Source organism: Hemitrygon akajei, chromosome 1 (genome assembly GCF_048418815.1).
Source record: "Hemitrygon akajei chromosome 1, sHemAka1.3, whole genome shotgun sequence".
Classification (NCBI taxonomy): Eukaryota; Metazoa; Chordata; class Chondrichthyes; order Myliobatiformes; family Dasyatidae; genus Hemitrygon; species Hemitrygon akajei.
The window spans coordinates 207,267,277-207,287,088 of record NC_133124.1 but is presented as its reverse complement, the minus strand read 5'-3'; positions in this window follow the sequence as shown (position 1 = coordinate 207,287,088).

Genomic DNA, 19,812 nt, shown 5'->3' with positions numbered 1-19,812 from the left:
AAGTCACAGACCTTTTAAGATTAAATAGGTAGAGGTGTTCATACACGAGAAATTCTGCTGATACTGGAAATCCAAAGTAATGCACATAAAATAACGGAGGAACTGCACCGAAGTAAGTGAAGAAATGCTGGAAATAATTGTCAGGCCAGACAGCAACAGTTCAGAGGGAAACAGTCCAGGCTTAAGATCGATGACCTTTCGTCAGAACTGGGAAAGGTTAGAAACAGAGTGACTTAAGTTTCAAGAAAAGCTTAGAGAGCCGGAGACAAATAAAAGGGAACATGTGCAATAGGAGTCAGATCTGAACAGATTCATTGGCACGTCTTATGGTGGTGCCGGCTGAGAGAGGTGGTGCTGGGGGTTAAGTAAATTGGGGAGATAAGAGCAATCTCAAATACCAAAGGGGTTGAGAGTGAGAATAAAAGAATAAAAATCTGGATATATGGGAAGAAGCAAAGCACTGGCGGAACTCAGCTGGTCGGGCAGCAAGCCACCGCAGATGCTTCTGGACCTGATAAGTTCCGCAAGGAGTTTGTTTGTGGTTCCAGATTCTAGATTCCAGCACCTGCAGTCTCTTGCGCTATCAATGTGGGATTCCAGACAGCAATGTCTAATTTTCTGGAATTGTGAATTTGATATTAAGTCCAGAAGTTATCAGGTCAGAAAATCAGTTGCTGTTCCTTGATCTTCATTGAGGTGGTGTACGAGTCTATAGACAGAGATGCCAGACTGGGAGTGGGGAAGACAATTAGAGTTAAACGCAGTTATCTCCTATCTTTACATTTCTTTACCCACGATTGACTATAGTGGGAAGTTCATCCTGACAAAATTCTATTGTAGTTCTTTATTTTCCTGTAAATGTCTACAGTTAAATAAATCTCAAGGTAGCAAGTAATGACATATACATAGGTACTGTGATAATAAATTTACATTGACTTTGATTTTACCCAGGAGGCAGATCAGATTCAGATTCCTTTACTGACCCCATGTACATTGAAACACGCAGTGAAATGCATTGTTTGTGTCAACAACTGTCACAACCTAAGGACATGCTTGGGGCAGCCCGCAAGTGTCACTAAATGCATTCTGACATTAACATAGCATGCCGACAATGTTTGTCAGAGCAACACAGAGCATCAACGTAACAGAGCACAACAAAGGGCAGTGAAGTGTAACGTAGAGCGAAGACTTTACCTTTCTGCCACTCCAGCTCTGGAGCCATGGTTCCTGACTCTCCCTGTTGTACCAGACATTAGCTCTGAGGTGACGGATCTATGCAATCCACTTCCATCTAATTCAGGTCAATAATTCAATGCCTTCAAAATCACAGTCACTCTCGGTGGATATACTGTAAGTCGTCAGTTATTTCAAATATTTAACACAATTCATTCAATCATTAAAATAGATTTCAATCTATAATGCATGATATGCTTGGCATCTGTGTGTAGATGTACACTTTGTGGCCACTTTATTTGGTATTGAGTGTATGTTTGTGACTTTTTGCTGCTGTCAAGGCTCAACGTGTTTTGCATTCAGAGATGCTTTTCTACACCTTGATAATGCAATATAGGGTTATTTGAGTTACTCTCCCCTTCCTGTCAGCTTGAACCAGTCTGGCCATTCTCCTCTGACCTCCCTCATCAACAAGGTGTTTTCACCCACAGACCTGCCACTCACTGAATTCTTTTTTTGTTTCTTGCACCATTCTGTGTAAACTCTAGAGACTGTTTTGCATGAAAATTCCAAGAGATCAGCAGGTTTTGAGATACTCAAACCACGCTGTCCGGCACCAGCAATCATTCCCCAGTCCAAAGTCACTCAGATTGCATTTCTTCCCCATCCTGACGTTTGGTCTGAAGAGCAACTGAACCACTTGACCATGTCTGCATGCTTTTATGCATTGAGTTGCTGCCACATGATTGGCTGATTAGATATTTGCATTAACGAGCAGGTGTACAGGTATACATAAAAAAGTAGCCACTGAGTGTATATTTGTGTTTCATGGTGTGTCCGTATGCCTGGGTTTAAGGGTGAGTTTGTCCGCAGGAACGTAACTTCATATTTATTTATCTATTGCGATACAACATAGAATAGGCCCCGCCGGCCCTTCAAGCCACATTGCCGAACAATCCCCCAACTTAACCCTAGCCTAATTACGGGACAATTTGCGATGACCAATTCGCCTACAAATCGGTATACCTTTGGGTTGTGGGTGGAAACCGGAGCAGCTGGAGGAAACCCATGTGCTCACGGGGACAACATATAAACTCCTTACAGGAAGCAGCATGACTGAACCCAGGTCATCTGTACTGTAAAACATGTATTAACCATTATGCTACTGCGATCCTTGATACCTCAACTGCAGTATATCAAATCATACATTTTTTTAAAAATGCTATAGTGTTGAATAGGAAGTCAGTGAATTTAATGTTATTTTTATATGTACAGTATATATATATATATATATGAAAATGTTGCGGTTGATTGAATCTGATGCTACCAATTTCCCTGAATTTATTCTATTTACTGGTCTTGGGTTGAAGGGAATTGCATCATTTTAATGCTGTTTAACCCTGTCATATGGGCTGTTAGCCAAATTGACCCACCAGCTGAGTAAATGCAACTTAAAATGATGACATTCACTTCTCTGAGTCAGAATAACACCTTTTAGCTCTGCGCTCATAATCTAGGATATCAGTGGCTGTCAGGAGAAATGTTACCTGGTAGGTGTGTTACCCCGGTGACTGAAACACCGATCAAAATGCCTACCTGATTGTTCTGATTGAAATTCAAAATTACAGGATGCGATGTAAATCAACGTGTGGTGGCCAAGATTGTTCCTTTAACACAGACTATTCATCAGGACCCAACACCAGGCATCTGTGGTCTGCTCTTTGAAAGCTGGAAGCCAAACTCAATTGCTGTGACATTCTGATCTGTACCGATCTCTGCTTGCTATGTTACTTAGGCTTCTGGTCAGAAAATGTATTGATTTTAAATTGTTTTTCAAACGCCTCTCTGGGCTTATCATTCTGTATCTTGATACCAAACTTACAACTGTCTGAGGTGTCTGGCACTCTCCAACGCTAGTCTCACGCTGATCCACGGATGTAATTGGAGCGTGTATAAGTTTATGATCATACCTATATTATGCTTGCTCACGTACGCAGTGCAGAGTACTGAATGAACGGGAAGCCCAGATTCTAGCAATATGGCTGGCTCCATATCTCGCGGGGACTCCCAATCTTACCTGAACTTTGCATAGTTCCAACAAGTAATGCATGGTTTTATTTGCATATTCCAATGTACAGGCACACTTGTATTACAGATTAGCAGTATCTTTGCATATATCCTTTACATATTGAAGCGTTTGTACACGTACTCATTATCAGCTGGCAAAGAGCAGGCTCACGCCCATTACAAACTGGCAGCATGGCCGCATGTATCTATTATAACTTGGCAACAAGGAGATAAGGAATGGGCTTTGTGTGAGGCAAGTTAGAGTGGACAAAACGCTGGAGAAACTCAGTAGGTCAGGCAGCATCTATGGAGGCAAACAAAGAGTGGACGATTTTGGGCAAAGACCCTTCATTGGGACTGGAAAGGAAGGCGGAAGAAGCCAGGACGGTGGGGGAGGGGGAAGGAGTGCATACTGTCAGGTGATGGGTGAAACCAGTCAGAGGGGGTGGGGGCATGAAGTGTGAAGCTGGAGGAGCTCGCCTCTCAGAATAACCAAGCTTGTTAATAATGATGAATAGCACCAGTTAAAAATCCAGGATTCCTGTGGTTTGGCAGAAGTGTTTCTGTGTTGGAATCTCTTGCGCGCTGCAGACATCATTGCCATGAATGGGCACCTCGAGGTACAGCTATCCACTGTCAAACAATCCAGCCTGGGTGTTACTTCCACCGTTCGAGACATTTCGGAACCCGTTGAAGGAGGGAAGATCTCTGTCAGCTCCTTCTGGTCTTTTTTGGCCAATAAGTAGTCCTTGAAGAGGACTATTGGCCTAGTGCTAAAGTGTGTGTTCTAGAGCCAGTGGGAGGCATGCCAATGACCATCTCTGATTTGGATCCACTGCTTCTGACTCTAGCCCTGGACTTCCACCCAGCTTGGATTTCACCCATGAGTGGTGCCACAGGAAGTGGGCATACCCAATGGGTTGGAAAGCTGATGTCTGGCTGCCAGCCTAACAGCAACCCTATATACTCCAGGACAAAAGCTTGCCATTGTACATGCAAGGTAGAGACTGAACTGCACATGGTTCATGATGCACACGAGACGCTGAAGTTTAATACCTCACCTTGGACACAGGCACTGCAACTTAGCACTGTAAAAGAATCACCTCACTCAATAGATCTATGCAGGGCAGAAATAATGGGGAAAACATACGTAGGTATGAAATGATTTCTACGAAGAGGACATATTTCAGGTCATATGCTCTGATATTAAACGTACTTTGAAACTTTGAATAGTACAGGAATAATGGAATCTTTGCATCAGGAAATATTCATCCCAGAATGAGCAATGTCCCTGTGGGCATCAGATTGGAATGAAGAGAACGTCTGAACTGAAGCTGAAGAGCAGCCTCAGTGGGAATTCTCTCTGACCGCCTTCAACAGGCAAGAGTGTACTCTGGGAAGACCTGCGGACTCATACACAGCCTGTCATCATCAGACCATACTACTGGACAATCACGTCTGCCGATTGGTCACTGGCCATAAATTGACGGGCTTCCCTGAGGAGAAGTGTGTGCTCGAGGCACCTTAGTTAGCACATTGCTTTACAGTGCCAGAGTTAATTTCACGCTGCTGCCTGTGAGGAATTTAAATGGCTTAATTTAATATCACAGAATGTATACAGGATACAACCCAAAATTCTTACTCTTCACAGACATCCATGAAACAGGAAACCCCATAGAATGAATGGTAGTAATATCATAACCCCAAAGCCCCCTCCCCCACCCATGCATAAGCAGCAGCAGAAAGATTGACCTTCCCCCTCCACCTCCCAACCCCTCCACCCACGATGCAAGTAATAGCAAAAGCACCCCCCCCACCACCACAAAGAGACCTTGATCTGGAGTCCATCAAAAGCTACAGTCCATAACCCAGCACTTCAGTAGTCCAGACAGGCTCTCTCTCACCAGCGAGGGAGAGAGAGAGAGAGATCACGGCAACAAGAAACGCGGAGAACAGCAGCTCGCTGTTCCGCTGTTTCCAATGTTTGTACGTTCTCTCCATGACCATGTGCATTTCCCTCCAGGTTCTCCAGTTCCATCTGACATTCCAAAGATGTACAATTAGGATTAGTGAGGTCTGGGCACCCAAATCCTTGCAGACTGCCCAGCACAATCTCCACTGATTTAATTTGATGCAAACGACGCACTTCACTGTATGTTTTGATATTCTGATGTGCATTCAAAGTTCAAATTAAATTTATTATCAAAGTATGTACAAGATTCATTATCTTGCAGGCATTCACAGTAGAATAAAGAAATACAATTTCTGGCAAATAAAGCTAATTTAATCTATACTACTTCACTAAACCACTCTATAACAAAGACTTGACATTAGAACACATAGGCAAAAGGTTCTAAATATCTACATTTGAAGTCTTCTTTGTAACCAGATCAGGGGTTCCCAGCCTTATCGGCCATGGGCCAATACCACTAAGCAAGGGGTCTGTGGAGCCCTGGTTGGGAACCTTTGTCTACTCTCTTGGAAAATAAAATAAGGTTTAAATCCGTGACTTGTTTCTCCATTCAAAAATACGGTTCTTTACATGGACACTATTGCATTGAAAGTCCCCAGGCATGGTGCTAAACAGTCTACATAATAGCATCAGAGTGCTGTACTCAGCCTTCAAAATTTAATTCTGTAATTCCACATACTGCATCTATCTTATATTTCTTCATTTGCCACAGTTTGTCCCCTGACTAACTGAGCTGAGATAAACAAAAGGAGTTTTAGGTTGTAGCCCATTGCCCACTGTGAATGAGCTTTTTACTGCTAAATTAATTTCACTGAGGACCAAAGTAGAAATGTTTTGTTGATTTAATTTTGTGGTGAAGTGGAATGGAGTGAAGGGAAGTTTTAATGGAACATAATCATAGGACATGGAACAGTACAGGACAGGAACAAGTCCTTTCGCCCACAATGCTGTGCTGAGCTACTTAAGGTAATGATGCTTAATTACATGAATCCCTTCTGCCTGCACATGATCCATATCCTTCCATTCTCTACATGTTCAAAGATTAAAGATCAGCATTATTTGTCAGATGTACATTGAAACATCAAAACATCCAGTGAAACGTACTGTTTCCATCAAAATCAAATCAGCGAGGATTGTTCAAAGTTCAAAGCAAATGTTATTATCAAATACATATATGTCATCATAAATAATCCTGAGATTCATTCTCTTCTAGGCATACACAGCAAATCTATAGAATAGCAATTATAACAGGATCAATGAAAGATCAACCAGAGTGCAGAAGACTCCTCTTTTTTTCTGGTCCTTATAAAGGGTGTCAGCCCGAAATGTTGACTGTTTACTCATTTCCATGGACATTGCCTGGCCTGCTGATTTCCTCCAGCATTTGTGTGCGTTGCTTGGGTTTCCAGCATCTGCAAATTTTGTGATGTTTATAAATAAGTAGTTTTGGAAACCCCTGTTTTTTTAACATAGTACTTTTTATAAGATTCATGCTTTTCAACAAACTCATGTATTTTACGCTCTCACTGGCAAAAAACGGTATAGCAGCTAAACTCGCAAACACAAGGAAATCTGCAGATGCTGGAAATTCAAGCAACACACACAAAATGCTGGTGGAACACAGCAGGCCAGGCAGCATCTATAGGAAGAAGCACTGTCGACGTTTCGGGCCAAGACCCTTCGTCAGGACGATTTATCAACATTCACATTTTTCATTGACTAAGTATTAGCAAATTACCCAGGTGATGTAATTCTTTTAATTATGCAGCCAATTAATGCATTCATCACTATCCAAGGAATTTTCTTTATCCTATCTATAAAAGTGACAGATTTTTCAGAACCACCATCTTTTACTCCTTTGTCTTACACTCCTTAGCATTAATTCCCTACTTAGCGTTAGTTTTCAGCTCTTTGTTTAGTTTGCATAGTATTTGTATGTTTATTTGTATGCTAAAATAAACTGAAATCTTGGAATTAAGACTGCTCACCATTTTGACTCCAAGAAGAACCCTAAGGGTCGGAAATTAAATAGAGATCCAACAACAGCAATATATATAACAAGAACATGAGATAAATAAAGAGTCTTTTAAAGTGAGATCACTGGTTGTAGGAACACACCAATGATGGGGCAAGTGAACTTGAGTGTAGTGCTCAGAATGGTCATGCCTTCTTGCGGTGTTTTCTTCGCATTTCCGTGCTGGGTCCAAGACTGGTCCCCTGGAATAGCTGCCCCATTTCTGGTGCCAACATAACATGCCCACAACTCACTAACTTTACCCATAGGTCTTCGGACTGTGAGAGGAAACGAGCACCCGTGGAGAAACCCACGCGGTCACGGGGAGGAAGTACGAACTCCTTACAAGCAGCAGTGGAAACAGAAGCCTAATCAGTGAAGGTCAGTGCAGTAAAGTGATTGTGTTAACCATTGTGTTACCCTGCTGTGTTATCATTGCCTACCTGAGAGACTCTTTATCATATCTGCCTCCACTATGGAAGTGTATTCCAGGCACTCACTTAAAAACAAATTGCCCTGCAAATCTCTTTTGGAATTTCCTCCTTTCATCTGAAAAGTATACCCTCTACTATTAGGCGTTTTGACCCTGACAGAGATAAACATTGACTAAGATGCAAAGCTATGTAATCTGTTCAAAATTTTCCAGCTAACCACTATCCATGTGGAGATACATTGAGAAATCCCTTTGAGGCTGTTAGTGACAGAGGTGAACCAGTCCTTGACCTGATGAGATTTGTTTCCTGGTCAATTTAATTTCTTTCAGAATAGTTGGGGTGATATGGCATAGTGGTTAACACAATACTTTATGATACAGGCGACCCGGGTTCAATTCCCACCACTGCCTAAAAGGAGTTTGTATGTTTTCCCCAGGACCGGATGGGGTTCCAGCAGTTCCCTCCCCCTATCCAAAGGTAGGTTAATTGGTCATTGTAAAATGTCCTGTCATTAGACTAGGGTTAAATCAGGGGTTGCTGAGCAGTGTGGCTTGATAGGGCCATAAATCATGCCATTACACTAATGCCAAGCACCAGTTAGCACTAGTAAGCACTAGTTTCTATCTCCATTGACTCTTGCTGTAAATAGATTCTTGAGGGGATCAGATGGAGATGGTATTTATCTCAAATGAGGAGTCTCCACAGCCATGAGGGAAAGATAAGCAGAAACACTAGAAAGTCTGCAGATGCTGGAAATTCCAAACAGCACACACAAAATTCTGGAGGAACTCGGCAGGCCACATCTATGCGAATGAACGAACAGTTGACGTTTCGGGCTGAGACCCTTCTTCAGGATTGAGAAGGGAGGGGAAAGATGCCAGAATAAAACGGTGGGAGGAGGGGAAGGAGGCTAGCTGGAAGGTGTGTGGGAAAGGTCCAGAGCTAGAGAAGAAGGAATCTGATGGGAGAGGAGAGTGGATCATAGGAGAAATAGAAGGAGGAGGGGACCCAGGGAGAAGTAATAGGCAGACGAGAAGAGGTAAAAGGTTAAAGCGGAGAATAGAGTGGGGGGGGTGAGTTTTTATTTTACCATAAGGCGAAATCAATATTCATGTCATCAGGTTGGACGCAACCTGGACGGACACAATAGATGACCCCAGTAGATTCACAGGAGAAGTGTTGCCTCACCTGGAAGGACAGTCTTGGGCCCTGAATGGAAGTGAGGGAGGAGGTGTACGGGCAGGGATAAGTACCGGGCAGGAGAAGCGTAGAAGCACAATGAGAGAAGGAATGTGAGGGAGATAGATGGAGAACTAGTGCCTCTTCCTCAAGGCTCTGAGGAACTGGGTTTGATTCTAACCCTGGCTGCTGCCTTTGTGCAGTTTGCATTTTCTCCCTGTGACCGTGTGCATTTCCTTAGCTTGTTCCAGTCTACTTGGTCCCAGATCCCAAGTACCTTCTGGTATGTTTAGTGGGCACTGGGAATTACCTCTAGTGTTGATTGGTGACCGAATAGGGCACTTAAAGATGGGAAATAAAAGTGTGCATTTGTGAGAGATTAAGGTCAATGTCTTAGGATGGGACAAGGAAGAATTCAACTGATGGGATTGTTAGGGCTGGAGCTAGCATGGACTCAATGGAGAGAATGGCCTCCTTCTGTATTTTTATATCTATAAGTGTGTATGAATACATTTAATGGCCACTTTATTAGGTACACTTGTACACCTGCTCATAAATGCAAATATCTAATCAGCCAATCATGTGGCAGCAGCTCAATGGATAAAGGCACGCAGACATGGTCAAGAGGTTCAGTTGTTGTTGAGACCCAACATTAGAATGGGGAAGAATTGTGACCTAAGTGACTTTGACTGATTGCTGTTGCCAGACAAGGTGGATTGAGCATTTCAAAAACTGATGCTCTCTCGGGATTTTATGTACAGTCGGCTCTAGAGTTTACAGAGAATAGTGAGATAAACAAAAAGAAATGCAGTGAGCAGCAGTTCTGTGGGTGAAAATGCCTTGCTAATGAGAGAGGCCAGAGGAGAATGGCCAGACTGGTTCAGGCTGACAGGAAGGGGAGAGTAACTCGAAGAACCATATTGCAACAGTGGTGTGCAGAAGAGCTTCACTGAACACACTGCATATGGTGGACGGGCTACAGCAGCAGAAGACAACAAACATACACTCAGTGGCCACTTTATCAGGTACAGGAAGCGCGTGTGTGAATGTGTGTGTGTGTGTGTGCGTGTATGTATGTGTATGAATGCATGTGAATATCTGTGTGCGTTTGTCTATGTGCAAGAGAGTGACCGAGAGTGAGGGAGAGAATAAAACTGTTACACATAACAGTAAATGTGATTCGCACGGTTGTACAGGCAAAGAGGCAGAATAAATCACAAGCAAATTTAATATGACAAGATAGGTCAGTGCCAATTACATTGGGGATAAATAATTTATGAAGAATGCTCATATTTAATAGAATATTTTTTGTAATTGTCTTGTCTCCTACAATATTACTATCCAAGAAGAATTGGATTCTGTCAGGAAGGTAAACCATTCACAGTCACCTTTGTACTGTTTATGAATCAGAAGTAAGACAAGGCATGTCTGTTGTCTTCATGTAAACACAAATGCAGGAAATGGTGTCTTGAATTCTCACTGATCACGTACAAAGGCTGGTGTCTTTATTCTCCTTGACATTTCAATGGAGCAACATTCATAATGTGATCCAAGTCTGATCATTTATATTTCATTCAGGATTCATTTTGATTTTCCTTCATCATTTGCAGTTCCATTGTCTCCCAAATTCTTCCATATTTTTGCATTGGCTTAAGTTGGAACTGCTTTATCAGCAGCAGATGTGTTGAACCCTTTCCTGAAGTTAGTTATTGTGGGTGTCAGGTGAGGGCAGTACTTAACTCAAGTATGCTGTCGTCTTCAGTAAAGGGAGAGAAAGAAAAAGATAAAGGGGTGTGTGTGTGTGTGTGTGTGTGTGTGTGTGTGTGTGTGTGTGTGTGTGTGTGTGTGTGTGTGTGTGTGTGTGTGTGTGTGTGTGTGTGTGTGTGTGTGTGTGTGTGTGAGAGAGAGAGAGAGAAGGAATGTGTGAGAGAGGGAGAGGTAGAGAAAGTGTGAGAGGCAGTATAAGAAAGATTGTGAGGCACACAGAAAGACAAGACTAAAAATGAATGTGAGGGAGAGAGTGTGTGACTGAGAAAGAGAGATTCAGGGATGGAAATAGTGTGAGAGAATGGGAGAGAGAGTGATAAAGAGTGAGACAGAGAGTGAGCATGAGAGAGAGAGAAACTGGAGGGTGAGTAAGACAGAGGGAGAAATAAAGAGAGAGAAGGAGAAAATATGTGAGAGAAGTTTTGAGAGAGAGAGAGAGAGAGACAGAGAAATAGTGCAAAAGGGATATTAAGAAAAACATAAAGAGAGAAAAACAGAGAATGAGACTGAACGTGAGCGAGTGTGAGTATGAGAAAGAGTGAGGGATAGTCAGAGAATGAAAGAGAGAAGTAGAGAGAAGGCGACAGAAAATGTGGACCCAAAAGAGATAGAGAGTGAATATGAGAAAGAAAGAAAGAAAGAAAGAAAGAGAGAGAGAGAGAGAAAATGAGGGAGAGAAAAATATAGAGATAGTGGCAAAAAACATTGGAGGGAGAAAGAGGGAGAGAGAGAGAGAGAGAGAGAGAGAGAGAGAGAGAGAGAGAGAGAGAGAGAGAAAATAGGATAATGCTGAAGTGCTGTCTGAGAGCTCCAATGATCCAGGTTTGATTCTGACACTGGATGTTCTGGATGTGGTATTTATACACTTTCTGATCTTTTTGGGATTCATATTTAGGATTCTAAAGCTAGTCATAGGATATGAGCATTACAGGCAGTTATTGCCACTGAACCCAAGGACGCTATTAAGAACCAACCACATTAATGGGTCTGGAAGTACTGTCATAAGCTAACTCTCCATTAATCTCTCTTTCAAATTCAGCAAACATCTCTTCAATATTGCCAGTGCTCCTATAAATTCAAAAAAGGTTGAAGATTTAGCTTTGATCCTGGTGGTTAGCCACTCAGCAGGCTAAGCACACATCCCTGAGGTGCATCTGTGGTGACTGTCAGTGAGGAAGATATGTTATTTCCAATCGGCACAGACTGTGATCTCCCCATGAAGAAGACAAAGATCCAGATGTAAAGCGAGGTTCAGAAGCTCAGGCTTAGAAACTTGATTATACTGAGGGGACGATGGTGTTGAACATCCAATTCCATCTCTAACTTCACTTGGAGTTGTTTTTCTCTTCTTAACATAGCCTTCCATAAGTAATACCTGGTAATACCTGGACTTCTTGCAGAGTTCTGGATCACCAGCCTTGAACACCACAGATCTAACCCTCAACAGACTCCAGATCATCTGATTCATCCCCATCTTCTGATTTGGGTAAGTCCAGTATGCTCTCAGAGACACACATCCACATAGGTCTTCAAGAAGTCAATGACAACTGTGGCAATTTCATTCAAGTCCAAAGATGAATTGCCGAATGTGGTCCAGTCAAAGCAGTCCTGAAGGCACTTCTCTGCCTCCCTTTGCCATCCTCACCACTGTTGTTGCAGTGCTCGGTTTCTGCTTGTATGCTGGAAGTGGAAGTGCAGCCAGAGTGCCGGTGTGCAATGGCATTCTTGATGGTGGAACGGTGGTAAAGCGGGTTTGCTCCTTTGGTTCCACAGGTGACCTGTTGATATTAGTTGGTCAGAGACTTCTTCAAGTAGGCCTGTTTAAAGTACCCCAAAATAACCAGGAAGGCACATCATTCTCTGTAAATTTGCCAACTCCAGGAAAATCCCACACCAAGCACATCTTTCCCCCTCCCACCTTCTGCTTTTCACAGGATCGCTCCATACGTGATAACCTTGTCCACTCACCCCTCCCCACTGATCTTCCTCCTGGCACTTATCCTTGTAAGTGCAATACCTGACCCTACACCTCCTCCCTCACTACCATTCAGGGCCCCAAACAGTCATTCCAGGAGATGCGACACTTCACCTGTGGGTCTGATGGGGGTCATCTACTGTAACCGGTGCTCCCCGTGTGGCCTCCTGTATATCAGTGAGGTCCGAAGCAGATTGGAACACCACTTCGCCAAGCACCTACGGTCCATCTGACAATAAAAGTGGGATCTCCCAGAGGCCATCCATTTTAATTCAACTTCCCATTCCCATGGCAACAGGTCAGTCCATGGTCTCCTCTATTGTTGTGATGAGGCCACACTCAGGTTGGAGGAACACCTTATACTCCGTCTGGGTAGCCTTCAACCTGACGGCATTGACGTCGATTTCTCGAACTTCTGGTAATGCTCTCTCCCTCCTCTCCTTCACCATTTCCCTCTCTCACCTCATCTCCTTACCTGCCCATCACCTCCCTCTTCCCCCTTCCCTTTCTTCTATCGCCTTCTGTCTCTCCTATCAGATTCCCCCTTCTCCAGCCCTGTATCTCTTTCACCAATTAACTTCCCAGCTCTATACTTCACGCCTCTCTACCTCCCGGTTTCACCTATCACCTTGTGTTTCTTCCTCCCATCCTGCCACTTTCTTACTCTGACTGCTCATCTGTTTTTCCCAGTCCTGATAAAGGGTCTCGGCCTGAAACATCAACTGTACCCTTTTTCATAGATGCTGCCTGGCCTGCTGCGCTCCTCCAGCATTTTGTGTGTGTGGCGGGAAGGCTGCACTGTCTCTTGAAGGCTGGTCATGTGGCTCAGCTCCTCCAGAGCTAGCCTGCCATTGGCCAGGGGCGGAATGTACACTGCAGCCAGCATGATGGTGGAACACTCCCTTGATGTCACTTGACCCCTAGAGGTTCCAGTTCGAGGGGCCAAGACTGAGGCAGAACTGCCACATTTGTGTACTGGGCTGAGTTCATCACAAAGCAAATACTGCCGTCTCTGCCTTTACCTGACTCCAGTGTCCAGTCCCTGCAGAGGAATGTGAAGCTCTCAGCCTGAAACACTGTATTTGGAATGCTGGGGGTGAGTGTTAGATATGTGGGCTATGTCCAGAGGGAAAATTGGCTGGAGTCGCTTAGCACTTTAATACATGGGTGTTCATTGGATGCATCAAAAATCATTACAAAAATTAGCGAAAATAGTGAAAACTGCCAATATTGACAAAAGGTATCTACCAGAAAACACAATAATAGCTCCATACTTTGTTCAGTGTTTATTCCTCACAGCTCATTTTCTCTCTCTCGCACTGAAAACAGTGAGCCTTGTTTATTAGGCCCCAGGGCATACCATCTTTAATTACCACAAAGTTAACTTACATCTACAACCTGAAGTAGAATATAATGCACCCCACACTGTAGTTACAACCATATTACAAAATAAATAAAAGTATCTACCTTAAATGCAGTCCACAAACAATATATACACATTTACACCTCTCCACTATGAAAGAAGTGTAATATTCCACTATGTATGGCAGAAAAGGCATCGTAAAACCAACCCAGGCATATCGGCCATTATGAGAGTATACCGGGGAAGTCACTGAAGTGTGCACTCTCAGCCCACTGACAGCAGAATGACAAGGCGACATTGGTGTGTGTGTTTTTGTATATGTAAGGAGTGCATTTACCGAGCATTCTCTCCGTCTCAGTGAGCAATGTCTCTGTGGTCAAGTATCAGAGGTTACAGCTACACATAAAGGGAAATTAAGGCAAGAACCTTCTTTACATATCATGGGGTGGAATTGTGGAATATGCTGCCTGTAGATGCGTTGGAGGCAAGATACGTTATGGGGACGTGGTAGAGAAGAATCGACAGGGCTATGGAGGAAGGGATGGAGGAGAAATGAGTGAGTTGCTCTGGCCAAACGTCCTCCTCCTGCACTATGATTCTCGTTACCACTCCATCTTTTACCTCTACCAACAGTATCTGTCATGGCTAACTTCATGTTAGAGAAAAATTTGCCAGGATTTGAGGGACTGAGATCATAAGACCATAAAACATGGAAGCATAATTAGGCCATTCGTCCCATTGATTCCGCTCCACCATTCAATTAGGCCTGATTTATTCTCTCTGAACCTCATTCTCCTGCCTTCTCCCTGTAACCTTTGACACACTCACCAATCAAGAGCATATCAAAAGCCGATTTAAATATTCCCAATGACTTGGCCTCCGCAAACATATATGGCAATGAATTTTACAGATTCTCCACCCTCTGGCTAAAGAAATTCCTCCTCAATTTTGTCCTAAAGGAACGTCCTTCTATGATGCCCTGAAGTGTTAGATTCATCTATTATGGGAAGCATCCTCTCCATGTCCATTCAATGTAGGCCTTTCAATATTTGTAAGGTTTCAAGGAGATTACCCCTTCATTCTTCAAACTCCAACAAGGACTGAGGCATCAAACCCTCCTCATATAGTAACCCTTTCAATCCCGGGATCATTCTTGCTACCCTCCTCTGGACCTTCTCCCAAACCAGCAGATACACGTCCTTTCTTAGATACAGTTATCTAAAATAATTATCATGCGTTCCGACAGTCTGAGTCTTCATCGGAATTAGAATCAGGTTTAATATCACAGGCATATGTCATGAAATTTGTTGTTTTTGTTACAGCAATACAGTGCAATACCTAATAATAGAAAAATCTGAATTACAGTATATATATATATATAAAATAGCTAAATTAAATAAACTGTAAAAATAGAAATAAAAAAAGTAGTGAGGTAGTGTTCATGGGTTCAATATCCATTCAGAAATTGGATGGCAGAGGGGAAGAAGCTGTTCCTAAATCATTGACAGCATGTCTTCAAACTTCTGTACCTCCTTCCTGATGGTAGCAATAATCAAGCCATGACCTGGGGGATGGGAGTCTTTAGCAATGGATGCTGCCTTTTTCAGATATTGCTCCTTGAAGATGTCCCGTGTACTATGGGGGCTAGTGCCCACGATGGAGTTGACTGAGCTTACGAGGCTCTGCCGCTTGTTCCTTGGAGTGTAGGAGATTGAGGGGTGATCTCATGTAGATATATAAAATCATAAGAGGCACAGATAGGGTTTTCTTTTCGAGGGCTGAAGAATCAAAATCTAGAGAGCATTGTTTTAAGGTTAGAGGTGAAAGGTTTAAATAGAATCTTTAATAGAATGAGGGGCAACTTGATTTTTACATAGTAGCTGGTAGATATATGGAATCGGCTGCCGGACGGAGCAGTTGGAGTTGATACATTAGATACACTTGGGAAATATGTGAACATGTGTTGGTGACAAGAGTTTAGAGGGATATGGGCCAAGCTACTGGGGTATGGGGTGCATGGGGTGCCCATGGAGGGGTAGTGTTATGAATGTGATGCAACTCTGAGGGGCCGAAGGGTACAAAGTCGCCCCCTCCTTTTTGAGAATCGCAAGATCGCTATTAATTCGGGTCTGGGACCCAGGAAATGAGAGAGAGACATGCAGAATCCACAAGGTTTGGAATGTGTCCTGGCCTCAGCGAAACAAAACCACTGATAACGGCTATTGTCTCTTGGAGACAGAATTGTATATTGAGTACTGTACTATTCATTGAAAGCCCCTCAGGGGACAACCAGAGTGGGCCGGTTGAGGGATTGCATCATCCCAACCTGATTGACATCTGAGACCCCGTGAGTAAGGATAAAAGAGGGTCTGAGGAACAACCCCTTTAGACGCACCAGGAGAAACGCTAGAAATCCCATGATAGCGTTTAATAGCGACAGCTGGTGGGGGGCTCGTGTGTGTCCTCCCTTGCCTGGGTTGGCGGGCTCACCACGGAAGAATGGCTTAGCTAAAGGAGAGGCCACAAGTGAAAGGCCATGACAACAGAACCACCTGACGGATCGAAATCATAAAAGGAAAGCCGGCAAGTTTTTCTCAAAACCTCTCTCTCTCTCTCCAACCATTGCAATCCAGCGGTCCCCAAAGGCTGCAGCCTGCCTCAACTGAGTGAACTTTATATTTCCATCGGACAATACATTATCCCCTAGACAACGATAGAGCTTATTTCTTATTGATTATTATTATACCCGCACTTTTAGATTTAGTATTGACGACGTATATTATCTGTATATTTGCATTGATATTATTTTTGTGTATTTTTACTAATAAATACTGTTAAAAAATAGTATCATCAGACTTCAACGGACCTCTCTATCTTTGCTGGTAGGTGACCCAGTTACGGGGTTCATAACAGTAGCACTTCAGGCGAATGGTGCTTGCCATGTTTTTTCAGGGCAGCTCCCTCACCTTTGGTCCTGACTGGACACTCAGGTCTCACCTGTGGTTCCAAGTAGCTGTATGCATGTAACCATGGCCACACCCCACAACACCGCTCCGGCAGGCAGATTAAGCCAAGTGAGAGTCGCTGGCAGCCTCAGACCCTGTTGAAATAGGGACGTGCCTGTCTGAGCATGCAAAGTCAGCTCTGGTAGACTGGGTGGATGAGATCTACAGTGAGATCCAATGGCTAGGAAGGCGGTACCGCAATGCTTCATAACAGAGCGAAGGGCATGACAAGGCACAGAAGACGCCATTATGATGTGAACAAAGTCGCCGGAGCGACTTTGAGGATAATGGATATAGAAGTGTTTTATTCAACAAAAACAAGCAACAGGGCATCATATCGAGCCACTCTTATTCGAACAGGCATCTCAACCCAATATTTCATAACTTGTTTGTATGCTAAAGTAGAAAGATAACAGCAGGACAATTCTATAGTTACAGTGCTTCCTTTGAATTACATGTAGTTGTCACACATCTCCTTCTTTGCACCCACACTCCAGGCACCCAAAATGAAAGTTAATCTCCACTGATTCGAGGCCTCGTTCATGCATATGCAGGCAGCTCAGGTCTTAATTGTTCTGAGCAGCTTTTTAAATCCAATTTGTAATCCACATTCAAATCTGAATATTGCTTTCTGGTGAAATTAATATTTGCTATGTGACCTAACTCCAAAATATGACCTAACAACATCATGGTCATCCACTGCTACCAAGGATGACCCCAGTTTGTGATGCTTGATTGTACTACTGGACCTGGACTTCTGAGGATGAGAGAGTGGGACTGCCCCAGTGCAACAGCTTTTTCATTTTAAAAAGTCTCTTACACAGGCTTCATGTCATCATCAGAGATGAATGGACAACCGCCGTACATAATAGAAAATGCAATTAGTCAATTGACAACTTGGTCAGCACGGGCACAAATGGGCCAAAGGGCCTTTTTCCATGCTCTACAACTCTACGTTCCTTTGAAAGCTCATATTTAATCGTATTGCTAAATTCATGAACACAGGTATCACTGAACTCTGGTTCTGCAGTTTCATTGACCTCAGCAGAGCTAACTTTCAAGAGCGGAGCTGAATACATTTAAGTTCCGAGATCAGGTACTTATTGCATGCAGCTGAAGAAATATTTCTACTCTCCCAATCTGCTTCCATCAATACTTGCTTACGCTAAAGAAGCTTTGCTCATCCAGCTTTTCCTGACTCACTTGCTCTTGAATCCCCTAAGGAACCATCTTATTAACTGTCCTAACGTGGTTAATGGCAGCCTCTGCCTCTGTTTATTACACCAGGCACTAAAGATACAGCTTAATCACTCATGTTTGACGTCTTCAGAGTCTCTCATTTCATTACACCTGCTTTTTGGCACTCAAGGCATCCAAAGCTAAGGATTTTTTCCCTCCGGCACCCTGAAGGTTGTTTACAGTGCAAGCTCCATCATTCCAGCTTATGAAGAGATCTGAGTATTAAAATTCACCACCATAAGATTTCAAGCAGATGATTCTCCAGCGTGACCTCCACAGTGCAACTAAACTGAAAGTCAGTGGGAGTGATCTGCAAAGTAATCCATAGCTGATGGGTATCTTACAATACAGGGAAGACGTGATGGACCACGTGGCTTAATTCTTCTCCTTTATCTTATGGTCTACAGTACTGTGCAAAGGTCTTAGCACATATATTTATCTAGGATGCCTAAGACTATTGCACAGTACTATAGTAATTTTATGTATTGCACTGTACTGCTGACACAAAGAAAAAATAAATTTCATGATATATGCGAGGGATGATAAACCTGATTCTGAAATGGGTCGCTTTTGCGTATTGAGACTGGGAATGGGGCAGGGAGAAGGGAATCGTGGTTGCGAAAAGGAGGAAGGAGTGGCAAAGGAGTGGGAAGCACCAGAGAGACATTCTGTAATGATTAATAAACCAACTGCTTGGAAGCAAATGAGTTTGTCTGGTATCTCTGTGCTGGGTGTGTCTGCACCCACACCACCCGCCATCACTGGCACCCCTTCTCCACCACTTGTTCCCCCCCTGCCACCGTTGCCATTTCCAACATCCTTTGCTCCCACCAGATTTACAAGCTCACTCTCCACTCCACATTGACAAGTACTTTACTGTGTAAAAGTCTTAGGCACCTGAGATACTTACAGGTGTCTAGGACTTTTGCAAAGCACTGTAGTTGCACATTTGCCAAGAAGAATGCAATTATTCATTGCATTTGAGACAGACTTTAATACAAAATCCAAGGAGTTTGGGAGGGGCCGTTCAAGTTGATATGGAGGTAAAGGAGGCTTGCTTGCCTTTCTTAGTGAGGAACTGAGTTCAAGAATCAAGAAGTTGCGTTACACCTTCATAAATCTCTTGTTTGGTCAGTTCTGAGTATTGCATTCATTTCTGGTCACCCTTTTACAGGAAGGAGGTGGAAGCTTTGGAGAGGTTGCAGAAGAGGTTTACCAGGATGCTTCCCGGATTAAAAGGCAGGAAAAAGGAGAGGTTGGACAAACTTGTGTTGTTTCTTCTTTCTGGAGCAGCAGAGGCTGAGGGAAGACCTAAAGGGAGCGTATAAAAGATTATGAGAGGCATAGATAGAGTCGACAGCAGGCATCTTTTTCTGAGTGGTAATATGTCTAATACTGGAGGGCAGGCACTTAAGGTGAGGTGGGTGAGTTTAAGTTCAAAGGAGATGGGCAGGGATCTTTTTTTGCTCAAAGAGTGGTGAGTGCCTGGTATGCGCTTCCAGGAGTTGTAGTGGAGGCAAACATGATTAGAGGTGTTTAAGAGGTTCTTAGACTGGGACATGGATGTGCAGTGAATGGAGGGACATGGACACTGTACAGGCATAAGAACATAAAACATAGGAGC